Consider the following 12,899-nt stretch of genomic DNA (forward strand, 5'->3'; position numbering starts at 1 on the left):
CAAATACTCACTTACAGCCAATTCTTATTAACTAAACTAAAATTTATTAAAAAGAGAGAGAGAGTTGGTTAAAAGAACAGTATACATACAGACATGAGTCAATCTGGAGATTCAGATTCATAGCAGAGATGGAGAGCTTTGTAGATGCAAAGAGTTCTTTCAGAAATAGTCCATAGGTTATAGTCCAATGTTTATATTCAGGGTGGTCCAGTCAGAACTGGGATCTCAGTCCTTATGGCTTAGGCTTCCCCTGCATGAAACCTCAAGCAGATCTGAGATGACAGGATCAGGATCCAAGGGTCTTTTATACAGTGGTCTAGCAGCTACTTGACCTTACAGTCCTGGGTGAACTATAGGCTTTTGATGTAACCTTCTGTTTCCTAAGCACCACCACTAATTTTCTACACAAATTACCATAGGGCAATTTATCTATTGGGCAGTATATCACAAACTTCAAAGAGACATAGACAATGACATTATTTCACCCAAGATTCATCTAAATGTTAATATTCCCTTTTTAATCCCCAAATTAATAGTTATAGTGACGGACAGGAACTGTCTGTTTACATGGCTAGCGTCTAAGATACACACAATTAGTATCACTTCTAACAACATAGGTTTGCATTTCAAAATTCTAGTTTATCTAGCATCGAATGGCCCTAATTACCATTCACATACTTTCTAACATGCTTTAAAGGTTGGCTCTGGGTTATTTAGCCTGCAAGCTGCTTAACCCTTTCTGGTCATGAATCACAACCTCAGTGAAGAAAATATCCCATGGTCACAGCTGCGTGCTGTGCACTTCATAACGTCTGTGAAGGAAAGGGGGAAAAGTTTCTGCAGGGTTCGCGCATGGAGGTGGATCGGTTGTCCACTGATTTTTGAGCAGCCAGATACTAGGGCTATAAGAAGAGCTGAACGGGGAACTATTTGGCTCAGAGAAGCTTTGAAGGAGCATTTTAACAATGAACCACAGTAATATGTGTTGCTGTAATATGCTGTGCCTGGCACTGGTTTTTTGCACCATACTGTGAACCTTGTAATGAGTGCTGAATGTGTGCTAATGTAACAGTGCAAATGCAACTATTGCTGTTATCTTTGGACGTTAGCCAAATGTCCAAATGCTTAATAAAGATGGATTAAGTTTCCATAAATAGACTTTTATTCCACACTCATGCAAACATACCTGCTTAAAGCTTAAATAAGTATCATGCATACAGGTAAAGGTATCTTTAAAGGGGGAGGAACATGGAATTCACAAACACATACAGCAACCTAGTCTCCCACAGTTGGGTGTATGTGGGGGCTGTAATTGTGTATACTCCCCCACGGGAGTGGCTGGGGTACTGCTGTGGCCTCGGAAGACATGTGGAATGTGAGGGGGAAGTGTAGGGAGGTCCTAGAATGCAGTTCTCTATGGGCTGCAGGGGGAGGCGAGCGCAAATGTGTTCAGCCTGAAGTTCAATAAGGGACCACAGAATGTCTGTTTGCTCCATTAGCAGCATGATCCTCTCTTGCCACCCATTTCTCCTGTCCTCGCTATCTCTCTGCATTTTGTCATTGATTGTCCCCCTCCAAGCCCTCTTCTCGCAATCCGATGCACCAGAGGCTTGCATGACATCCTGGAACATGTCTTCCCTTGTCCTCTTCTTTCTCCTCCTTATCTGGGCAAGCCACTCTGCCAGTGTGGATGGAGAGACCCTCAAGGCCACATTTGCAGTTGCTAAAGAAACAATGGACAGAGGTACTATTGTGAGTACATTCACTCCTCCTGAGCCACATAAGTTACAAGCACAACATTCTGACTTCCCCTTGGGATGAATAGAGCAGGGGGTTCTCAACCTTTTTCAGTCTGAGACCTTCCCCCCCCAACATGCTATAAAAAGTCCACAGCCCACCTGTGCCACAACAACTGCTTTTCTGTATATAAGAGCCAGGGCCAGCGTTAGGGGGTATCAAGCAGGGCAATTGCCCGTGGCCCCATGCTGCAGGAGGCCCCATGAAGCTAAGTAGCTTGGGCTTCAGCCCCACTGCGGCGGGGCTCCAGCTTCAGCTTTCTGCCTTGGGCCCCAGTGAATCTAATGCTGACCCTGCTTGGCAGACCCCCTGAAACCTGTTCACGGCGCCTGCAGGGGCCCTGGACCCCCAGTTGAGAACGGCTGGCATAGAGCACAGCGGCAGTCCCAGCCATGAAGAGTACAGCTGAAGGGGAGGGAGGGAGTTGGGACAATAAGAGGGGGTAGCTCTCAGGCATCAGTACAAGAGGATGGGGCAATTAAACTGACTACTGGCACCGTTCTCCACCGGCAGTGGTGACTTTAGCAGATATTTCATTCATGACTGTAACTGAGGCTGAAAGGGAATAGCTCCTGCATATGTCTGCCTGCAGACCAGGGCTGTATGCTGCTAGCCCGTATGCTGCTATGGTGCCTGCTGAAGTAATTGCTGACTGGTGTAGGAAAGTGTCCTACTGTGGTGGAAGAAATAAGGCAGCCTGCCCAAGAAAATTTTAGCAGAGGGTTGCAGGCTAGCAAAGTTTCCTAGCGGTCTCTATGGAGGAGTCACAGGACATCCTGGTGCACATAAACTATTCCGCAGGGCACCCTTTGCCTAGCTGTACAGGGGAATGAGAAGCAGGTAGCAACTGCACCTCTACTGGGTATTTCACTTCCTCTTCTAGCCTGATCAAAAAAAATAGTATATGAACAGATGTGTCCCTGCAATACTGAAGCAAACTGAGTGCTTACCAGAGGTTCCCTCTCCTGCATCAGGCTTGCCAGTGCTGGACTGCTGGAGTGGCTCGACTGCTCAGGAATCAAAAACAGGTCCTACCTTGCAATGCCACTGGAACCCCTGGTCACCTGTCCCCAATACTCCTACTCCTCCTCTTCCTTGTCCAGTGTCCTTGTCCTCAGGTGGTGGCCTGTGACTCCAGCTCCCCCAAAGTATCCATGGGGCACTTGGCGGTAGAGGTGGGGGCACTGCCGAGGATGGCATGCAGCTCCTCATAGAAACCGACTGTTGCATCCCTTGCCTTCTGGTACGCCTGCAGCAGCTCCTTGATTTTTCACGCGGTGCGGCTGCATGTCCCTTTCATAGGTAGGGTTATCACCTAGCCGGTATTTGACAGGCCTGGCTGGGATTTTTAAGGATTTGCCAGTTGCCAGAAAAATAATGTAATCTTCCAGGGTTTTTTTACGTGGGTCTAAAGATTTGCATTATTATCACAACACCAGGGCCGGCTCTAGGCACCAGCAATCCAAGCACATGCTTGGGGCGTCACTTTTCAAGGGGCAGCACTCTGGCCTTTTTTTTTTTTTTTTTTTGCACTTGGGGCAGCAAAAAAACCTAGAGCTGGCCCTGCACAACACACTGGGATAGGTAATATTAAAAGTGTTTGTGTCCAGCTAAAGATGCTGCAGTGTTCCCAGCTCCACTGCTTACGTGTTAATGGATCAAAACTGTTGAAAATACAGCAGCTGTTTGCCCACCAACACACAAGGCACCACGTGTGTGCAAGAGGGGGTTTGAGTCAAGAGTGAGGAGATGTGCAATGTTATTAATCTTATCTATATATGTTATTTCTCTAGATACTATAAGTGGCTGTTGAAGCGGGGGTGAGGTTTGCAAAGTTGCCTTGTGTATGGGGGTTAGGGTTGCGGTGAGCTTGCCTTGTGGGGAGGGGGTGCCGGTTTTTTGCATTTCAAAGGTGGTAATCCTAGTTGTAGCCCTTCTCCCCCATGCCCAGAGCGATCTGGCCATAGATCTCAAAATTCCTACAGCTGTATTGGAGCTGTGACTGCATGGCGTCCCCTCCCTACAGACCCAGGAGATCCACTACCTCTGGTGTACTCGAGGCAGGAGTGCTTTGGCTGCATGGAGCAGGCATGGTCAGCTGGGCAGTTGTTATGTTAGAATCATAGAATCATAGAATATAAGGGTTGGAAGGGACCCCAGAAGGTCATCTAGTCCAACCCCCTGCTCGAAGCAGGACCAATTCCCAGTTAAATCATCCCAGCCAGGGCTTTGTCAAGCCTGACCTTAAAAACCTCTAAGGAAGGAGACTCTACCACCTCCCTAGGTAACGCATTCCAGTGTTTCACCACCCTCTTAGTGAAAAAGTTTTTCCTAATGTCCAATCTAAACCTCCCCCACTGCAGCTTGAGACCATTACTCCTCGTTCTGTCATCTGCCACCATTGAGAACAGTCTAGAGCCATCCTCTTTGGAACCCCCTTTCAGGTAGTTGAAAGCAGCTATCAAATCCCCCCTCATTCTTCTCCTCTGCAGGCTAAACAATCCCAGCTCCCTCAGCCTCTCCTCATAACTCATGTGTTCCAGACCCCTAATCATTTTTGTTGCCCTTCGCTGGACTCTCTCCAATTTATCCACATCCTTCTTGAAGTGTGGGGCCCAAAACTGGACACAGTACTCCAGATGAGGCCTCACCAATGTCGAATAGAGGGGAACGATCACGTCCCTCGATCTGCTCGCTATGCCCCTACTTATACATCCCAAAATGCCATTGGCCTTCTTGGCAACAAGGGCACACTGCTGACTCATATCCAGCTTCTCGTCCACTGTCACCCCTAGGTCCTTTTCCGCAGAACTGCTGCCTAGCCATTCGGTCCCTAGTCTCTAGCTGTGCATTGGGTTCTTCCGTCCTAAGTGCAGGACCCTGCACTTATCCTTATTGAACCTCATCAGATTTCTTTTGGCCCAATCCTCCAATTTGTCTAGGTCCTTCTGTATCCTATCCCTCCCCTCCAGCGTATCTACCACTCCTCCCAGTTTAGTATCATCCGCAAATTTGCTGAGAGTGCAATCCACACCATCCTCCAGATCATTTATGAAGATATTGAACAAAACCGGCCCCAGGACCGACCCTTGGGGCACTCCACTTGATACCGGCTGCCAACTAGACATGGAGCCATTGATAACTACCCGTTGAGCCCGACAATCTAGCCAGCTTTCTACCCACCTTATAGTGCATTCTTCCAGCCCATACTTCCTTAACTTGCTGACAAGAATACTGTGGGAGACCGTGTCAAAAGCTTTGCTAAAGTCAAGAAACAATACATCCACTGCTTTCCCTTCATCCACAGAACCAGTAATCTCATCATAAAAGGCAATGTTAGCTCTTCATGCCAAGGAAACAGGAAATGGAATTTCAAAAAATTCCTGGGGCTTTAAAAGGGGAGAGGCGAGGACCTGTGTACCTGGCTGCCGGGCAGCAGAGTTCAAAAGGGTGACCAGAGCAGTCACTTCGGGCCATTGTGGGACACCGTAAGTAACACAGCAGTGTTACTCTATACTGCTCTATACTGACACCACATCGGCCTACGTTGACCTCATGCTACGCCTCTCGCCGAGGTGGATTTATTAGGTCGGTGTAGTGGGTGAGTTAAAGCGGCAGGAGGAACATTGTAGTGTAGATGCTTACACAATTAGGTCAATGTAAGCTGGTTTACGTCAACTAACTCTATAGTGTTGACGAGGCCTTTGTAACGTCAGCTCCAGAGTCTAAACAGCTGGTATTGGGAGTGACTCTGGGGGCCTATTTCCCTTCCCACTCAAATTTCCCACACATACACCTGTCTGAGACAACCCCTTTCTATATACACACACACTTTCTCTCTCTCTCTCTCTGGCTGGCTATAAGAGACATCCAGCAGTTAAGGAAGCTCAACTTCCCTCAAGAAACAAAGGGAATCCATTCCCCAACTGCCTTACCAGCAAAGAGGACTCATCCCCAACCACTCTACAGCTAGAGACAGTAGGATGTCTTGCTTAACACCACTACTGCAAGCAGATACTGCATAACAGCCCACCTGTCATGTCTGCAGCTACTGTAAGGAGCAGCCCGCAGGTAGGTGAGTGACCTAAAAAAGAGTCCATAATGTACTGGGAGGGGGGAAGAAGGGGTACTGAGCCATATGGAAGGAAGGAATTATATTTAGTAGTGTTTGTAGCATTTTCATCTGTTCCATATAGTTGGTTTTCCCCAATTATTTATCCCAAATCAAATTAATCAATGCTGGGTTTGACATTGCACCCAACCAGTCTGTATATGTAGGACTTGCTTCAGACTTCCATTTTCTCAGCAGGATGTATTTTTCCACTAGCGCACACTTGCTATTGTGTGCCACTAAACACACAATAGCAAATACCATCCCCATAATACAGACAGCTTCTTGGTGTGCCACTTGGGCAGACTGCCAAGCTAGGCCCTCAACAGAGACAAAACTAAACATGACTAAAGCTATAAACCAGCTAATTAAACAAAGCCCTAACTAAGAAACAGCTGAGTGGTTATACACAATTATCTATCAGATGTCAAGTGCTATTATTGTTTATAATAATTTACTACTTGTATACCTCTTCTTTTCTCCAAAAGAAAAGTGCTCTCCTTTTTTACTGCCCTCTCTCAGCAGCTCTGAGGTCTATCCACCACAGATCTTAGAGGAAAAGAAAATAACCAACTTTCCCTTTTCCAGTACTCCTTCTTTATAGAGTAGGCTGGATTTTTTGGCAGAGAAATAACCAGGGCAGCCATAACTCTCAACAATCTGTTAGTCCCACTTTAACTCAATTAAACCGCTGTTTTCAACGAACCAGTAAATGTGACCATGAAAGAGAAAATTAAAATGGAGGCACATGTGAACACTTATATGCATACCTAAATTATCATAATAAAACCAATCACATCACAGGGAACTAAATACAAAAGCAATATATTAATCACAAAATTTCAGGACATTGAGTGAAAGATCTTAGAGCAACAGTAACTCTGTCCCCCATGAAGCATGTACATGGATTGATTAATGTTTAGACTCAGGTCTGGCAGGTGGCCCATGCAGGAGAAGGAAAACTGATTTCCAAAATAACAAGAATGTGAGGCCTAGCCAGCTGATTCATAAAAGTTGTGCCAATCACACATGCTATATGAGTCTGCACCACCAACCCCAGCAAACAGCACAAGGTGAAGAAAGCATTAAGGTGATGAGTAAGTGCTTAATGTTCATACTGGACTTTTAAGACAAAAATTATATTATTTAAAGTCTAAGTGTTATAATGGGTTTTATTATATGATCACATGCCTGGGCAATGAGCCTCCAGCTCTGACACTAACTTGCTTTGTGACTTCAGGCATGTCACTTAACCCATATCTTTAAAATGTGAATAGAATAACAGTCTCCTAATTCATAGGATATACAGCACTTTGTGCCAAACTGTGTTTTTAAGGCAATGGTCCACATCGGGATAATCCTTCCCTGAATTCCATGGTTGACATCAACTGAAATCTAACCTCAGATTTAAAAAAAAACAAAACAAACTTTAAGGTGGAAGTAACACCATACACAGTTTAAAGGTATCTCTGTTGGAAGGATGGAAACAAGTTCTGCCTCTGAAATGTGACTGAGGAACTGGATGAGTGCACTGTGAGTGGAACTGAAAGTGAATTTGTTATGGAGCTGATTACACTGAGTGGTAAAGCATGTGCATTGCCATCAGTGTGGGGGCTGATATTAATTTAACCAGTGATTTCCTTGAGTTTTAGTGATTGGTAGGAAATACACTTGAGCAAACTTAAGTGTAAATTAACAAAGAAGTGTGTGTGCGCTGTTTTGTGGCTAATGTAGCAGGATAAGATATAGTTTTAAACATAAATCACAAGCACATAAGCTGAGGATTCTTAAATTAATATTGGAGAGGCATTAACAAAAGACATCTTGGTATTCCCATATATTAGGTACCTAATATATTTTAGACTGTACAAAACAGTGCTATTCAATCTGCAAATCAATTTTTCCCCCTATGACGGGAGAGGTGTTAACAAATCACTTCATCTTGAGTAGCCCTTTGAAATTTGTGTAAACTACTTATGCTAAACTATCTTTTCCACCTTGTATGTAATTGTGACATTCAGTGCATTTCCCAGACCTGAAGAAGAGCTCTGTATAAACTCAAAAGTTTGTCTCTCTTACCAACAGAACTTGGTCCTATATAAGATATTACCTCACCCACCCTGTCTCTCATTCAGTCTGACAGACAGTCTGAGATATTGTCACTTTCTTCCTCAATCAGCTCTGCATAAGACAGCCAAAAGTAGGCTAGAACCTTTCTTTGCTCATGCCAGGAACTCAGTGGAATGTAATAGTGTATTTTCCATTGCGCTGAGTTGTACTATTACCCTACTGACCTGCATGTGCCCATAAATTAGGTTCAGAGTCATTGGCTTGAGGACGAAGAGATTCTTTTTGGGGTCTGTCTAGGCCATAAACATCTTCAGTTTCCCCAGTCTGTAGTACTTGTACATTTGAAAAAATAATTACATTATCTAAAAGCTTAGGACATTTATCTGAGTTCTTCTCCTTGCAATTGGTCCTCTTGGATAGGAATAACAACTTGAATGAGGGCAAAACTGCTTAATGAGTCCTGGGCAGCTATAAGAGACGCTGCAAACTCTGGTCCTTTGGCAGCCAATTAGATGCCTCTTTTTTTTCTTTTTTTTCCCATAAGCCCAAATGCTTCCCCCCACTTACTAAGACAAGCAGAGAGGAGTAAAACCCAGCAGAAAGTGGAGGGTGATATAGGTCTATTCTAGTAACCTTCCAACCTCACTCTGCACATTCACATCCCCACTGTTGCACACGGGGGGCCATGTTGGGAGAGGAATATAAGCTGTCCTGGGTAGGGACCATCTCTTTGATACGTATTTGTACAGTGCCAACCACCCTGGGGCCCGGACCTTTAGGTGATACGGAAACAGGAACAATTATGTCAAGGCCACTATCCTTTCAACAAACGGTGAGTATTTCCCTACAGCAGGTGACGTTGACTTTGTCAGGGTTCCTTCTCCATCATGGAAGATTTTCTGAATTAGCAGCTATACAAGACATAAAAATGAGTGGGGGAAAAGTGCACAAAGTGAGGGGAAGGAAGAAAAAACAGAAAACTTAAGGACAAGGATGGAAAATATAATCAGAGGGGAAAGGGCGCAAAAATTTGTAGGACTTGAAGATATTTGGGGAGATAAAGAACAAGAAAGGGGCTGAACTTATGGGTGAGGGATAATACTCTACAGATGGGGAAAGAGATAGTAAGAGGGGCATACAGGATAAATGTGGGAGGAAAACAGATAAGCAGGAGGAAATGGCAAAATGTTGCTCATGTTGTTTGCAAATACTGTCACCATAAACTACAGAAATTTAATCCCCAATTGTAACTTGAGCTAACGACTGAGAGCTGTGAAATGACTGAAAGTGAAAGAGCCAGCTTTGCCTTGTTTTTGACTTATCTTTTTTTCTTTGTAGCTATTCTGGATATAAGAACAGACGCACGGGTAGTTTTGTGAGGGGAATGTTGCTTAAAGGACAAGGGTGATGGATGATTGTGCACTGACTGCTGGGTGGGCCCAAGTGATTAGGATGCCAGCTTGAAATGTGCGAGGCCAGGGTTCATGTTCAGCTCTACCATAGGCTTCCAGAAAAACTTAGTCACTTAGGCCCAGATCCTCAAAGGTTTTAAGCACCACTGTGAGCCACAAAACCCCCCACTTGACTGCCACCTACCCCTTTTGGCACCTAAAGTCACTCAGTGCCTAAGTTTTTCAGGGTAAAAGTTCCCTAGGCCTCTACATTTCTGCCTCTGAGCAAGTACATCACTGCCAGCCTCTAGGCATCCCACTGCTCAGCCGTAGTTAAATGAAAGAGCAACATATAGGCACAAAGCACGAGCTTGGGCCTGCGGCATTTCATCGCCCATCATCCTCCCCGCCTCCAAATTCTCTCTCTCTTTCAATCACACACATGTACATGTTATCTTTAGGAATGACTGTAAAAAATGCTTTTTCATGTGTTTTGATAATTATTTCAAACGATTTTTTTCAACTGGAATTGGGCTCATGTCTGAAATACTTTTACACTAATATTTTTTGAAGTAAATCTCCTCTGTGGGGCAGATTCTGCACTGTGGTGTAGTCCAGCTGCTCTCGGCTCCTCTGCTGGCACAAAGTCACCCTACAGTGGATGCTGGCCACCAAGAACTATTCCAATAAAGGGCATCTCTCAAAGATACAGATCCAGCAAAACAGCTGTTCTGCCACTCCTGTCCCAGCTGCCAGAATAGGAGACGTGGCTTGAGAAAAGAGGAAAAGGCTTGGACATCTCTGTGCCCCAGAAATCCCTGGCTGCTATGTCCGTCCTTTGCCACTCCCTTGAACCAATAGTGCCAATGTGAGCAGGTACTGTAGCTTTGGACTGCCCCAGGGAAGGATTCTCCTGATCTCAGACTTTCTCCCTGTACCACCTATGTACTCAGGCTGTGAGCTGTCCAGACATTTCTCTCCTTAAAAATAAGCTATGTGTGGCTGAGGTGTTAGCAGTTTATAAGGAAAGAAATCTAAATGAAACAAAATTCAGCTATGCCTGCTTCTCTTCACTATTGTACAATGTAATTACCCTCAGATGCTCCCTTGTGGTTCTTATTTGTACACCATTTTAATTTTAAAGGTGACCACTAAAGCGTGGGGAAAAGTTGGATTTGTACCTCTCTTTCTCTCCTCCCCACCCCGCCTTAATGTTTAAATTTGGCGTGACATGGTTTTTTAATTTCTTTTTCTGTTTCAGTTAATGGGAGTTGAGTACTCTGCCTCTTCCATGTTGGATCCTTTGAGAACACAGAGCTATTAATCCCTTTGTAAAACGTAATCAAATAAATAGAGAAATCTGGACGTGTCAGCTTTTAACTAATAGCAAATCAGTAACACAATTAATGTAGACTTGGAACAGTTACAGCAAGTCTATTACTGCAGATAGATTTTTTTTTTTAGAGGTGAAATATTTCAATAGAGATGTCCCACCCAGGAATAGGATAACTGTTCAATGAATTATCATCTCTAAATGGAACAAATATAAAAACATTTAATTCAAAGGTGAAACCTTTCCATGCACTTTGTTTCTGGATTTAGACAACTAAAAATACTTAGTGCCCTGTTGTGGTTTAATGATAGACTATGAAAGTTTTTTCGGGGGGGGAAGCCCTCTCTCACAAAACTGCTGGATAAAAAGACTTTACAAAAGATTTTTCTAAGAGCTAAACAAAAAAAAAAACAAAAAAAAATGCAGTTACCCTCAAAAGTTTACTTTTGTTTTAAACCTGCTACCTATAAATTTTATTTGGTGGTCCCTAGTTCTTGTGTTATGAGAAGGAGTAAATAACACTTCCTTATTTACTTTCTTCACACCCGTCATGATTTTATAGACCTCTATCATATACCCCTTAGTTGTCTCTTTTCTAAGATGAAAAGTCCCAGTCTTATTAATCTCGCCTCATACGGCAGACATTCCATACCTCTAATAATTTTTGTTGCCCTTTTCCGAACCTTTTCCAAGTCCAATATATCTTTTTTGAGATGGGGCGACAGCTGCACGCAGTATTCAAGATGTGGGCGTACCATGGATTTATATAGAGGCAATATGATATTTTCGGTCTTATTATCTAATCCTTTCTTAATGATGCCTAACATTGTTTGCTTTTTTAACTGCCGCTGCACATTGAGTGGATGTTTTCAGAGAACTATCCACAATAACTCCAAGATCTCTTTCCTGAGTGGTAACAGCTAATTTAGACCCCATCATTTTGTATGTATAGTTGGGATTATGCTTTCCAACGTGCATTATTTTGCATTTATCCACATTGAATGTCATCTGCCAGTCTGTTGCCCAGTCACCCAGTTTTGAAAGATCCTTTTGTAGCTCTTCACAGTCTGCCTGGGACTTAACTATCTTGAGTAGTTTTGTATCATCTGCAAATTTTGCCACTTCACTGTTTACCCCTTTTTCTAGATCATTTATGAGTATGTTGAATAGGACTGGTCCCAGCACAGACTTCTGGGGGACATCACTATTTACCTCTCTCCATTTTGAAAACTGACCATTTATTCCTACCCTTTGTTTCCTATCTTTTATTCAGTTACCAATCCATGAGAGAACCTTCCCTCTTATCCCATGACTGCTTACTTTGCTTAAGGGCCTTTGGTGAGGGATCCTGTCAAAGGCTTTCTGAAAATCTAAATACACTATATCCACTTGTCCACATGCTTGTTGACCCCCTCAAAGAATTCTAGTAGATTGATGAGGCATGATTTTCCTTTACAAAAACCATGTTGACGGTTTCCCAACAAATTATGTTCATCTATGTATCTGACAATTTTGTTCTTTATTATAGTTTCTACCAGTTTGCCCAGTACTTAAGTCAGGCTTAACGACCTGTAATTGCCAGGGTCACTTCTGGAGCCCTTTTAAAAAATTGGCATCACATTAACTATCCTCCAGCCATTTGGTACAGAAGCTGATTTAAATGATAGGTTACAGATGACCGTTATTACTCCTGCAATTTCACCTTTGAGTTCCTTCAGAACTCTTGGGTGAATACCATCTGGTCCTGGTGACTTTTTCTTTTTATAAACTAAACAGTAATAGGAATACTTGTGGCACCTTAGAGACGAACAAATTTATTAGAGCATAAGCTTTCGTGAGCTACATGCTCTAATAAATTTGTTAGTCTCTAAGGTGCCACAAATACTCCTTTTCTTTTTGCGAATACAGATGAACACGGCTGCTACTCTGAAAAATGATTCAAGGACTGGAGAAAATGCCTTACGGTGAGAGACTTAAGGAGCTTAATCTGTTTCTCAAAAAGAAGATCAAGAGCTGACTTGATCACCATGTATAAGTACCTTCACAAGAAGGAAATGCAGGCTACAAAGGCTCTTTTTAATCTACCAGAGAAAGGTACAACTTGAAGTGGCTGGAAGTTAAAGCCTGACAAATATAAATTAGAAATAAGGCACACATTTTTAACAACAAGGGTAATTTGCTATTGGCTCAAACTACC

General features: G+C 43.4%; 1 protein-coding gene across 2 annotated transcripts in view; it reads right to left on the reverse strand.

Annotated features, from left to right (window-relative positions):
• Nucleotides 1-12,899, reverse strand: part of RNF138 (ring finger protein 138) — a 38,479-nt gene that overhangs the window by 7,205 nt on the left and 18,375 nt on the right. The window contains exon 9 of one of the 2 annotated variants that reach the window (XM_048840561.2): nucleotides 22-1,723. The exons of the other annotated variant lie outside the window; for it this stretch is intronic. The gene's annotated coding sequence lies outside the window, so the exon portion shown is untranslated. Of the gene's footprint in view, nucleotides 1-21; nucleotides 1,724-12,899 lie in introns of those variants that run through there. 2 annotated transcript variants of the gene reach the window in all.

The sequence above is a fragment of the Caretta caretta genome, chromosome 2, assembly GCF_965140235.1.
Source record: "Caretta caretta isolate rCarCar2 chromosome 2, rCarCar1.hap1, whole genome shotgun sequence".
NCBI lineage: Eukaryota > Metazoa > Chordata > Testudines > Cheloniidae > Caretta > Caretta caretta.